We start from the raw sequence: 1,002 nt of genomic DNA on the forward strand, positions 1-1,002 counted from the left end.
TAGAACAAGGTTTTGCTGTTTTGAAAAAGTCTGTGTATTGGAAAGTTCTTAGTAGCTAGCTAACTTTATCAAGCTAGTCGGGTTTTCTTGATGCCCTGAATGCAGCCTGTAACGGGCTTAGCCATTGTGGCTGGGACAGCGGATTGTCCTGGGTTTGTAGCTGTCTAGATCCCTGTTGTTTGTTGTTTCCAATCTTCCCTGTGACCTGTCCTGTCTGGAACTGTGAGGAGTAACATCATAACCAGTGTACGTTGCTACCATGACAAAGACCAAAGCCGGCGGGAGTACCGTTGAGGACAGTGGTGTTTCTCTATCACACGTGAATGATCTTTTAAACAAACAAAAAGAGTTCTACTACTGCAGCGCCAGCTGTGCCACCAGAGACTCTGGGTTCGCGCCCAGGCTCTGTCGTAACCGGCCGCGACCGAGAGGTCCGTGGGGTGACGCACAATTGGCCTAGCGTCGTCCAGGTTAGTGAGGGCTTGGCCGGTAGGGATGTCCTTGTCTCATCGCACACCAGCGACTCCTGTGGCGGGACGGGCGCAGTGCGCGCTAACCAAGGTTGACAGATGCACGGTGTTTCCTCCGACACATTGGTGCGGCTGGCTTCCGGGTTGATTAGTGTAGTGTCAACAACGCACCCACTGCCAGCTGGCCTACTTCAGCAGTACTGTATCATTTTAATCATTTTAGTCAATAAGATTCTTGCTATGTAGCTTAACTTTCTGAACATTCGAGACGTGTAGTCCACTTGTCATTCCAATCTCCTTTGCATTAGCGTAGCCTCTTCTGTAGCCTGTCAACTATGTGTCTGTTTATCCCTGTTCTCTCCTCTCTGCACAGACCATACAAACGCTCCACACCGCGTGGCCGCGGCCACCCTACTCTGGTGGTCCCAGCGCGCACGACCCACGTGGAGTTCCAGGTCTCCGGTAGCCTCTGGAACTGCCAATCTGCGGTCAACAAGGCAGAGTTCATCTCAGCCTATGCCTCCCTCCAGTC

Source organism: Oncorhynchus gorbuscha, linkage group LG17 (assembly GCF_021184085.1).
Source record: "Oncorhynchus gorbuscha isolate QuinsamMale2020 ecotype Even-year linkage group LG17, OgorEven_v1.0, whole genome shotgun sequence".
In the NCBI taxonomy this organism is placed as follows: domain Eukaryota; kingdom Metazoa; phylum Chordata; class Actinopteri; order Salmoniformes; family Salmonidae; genus Oncorhynchus; species Oncorhynchus gorbuscha.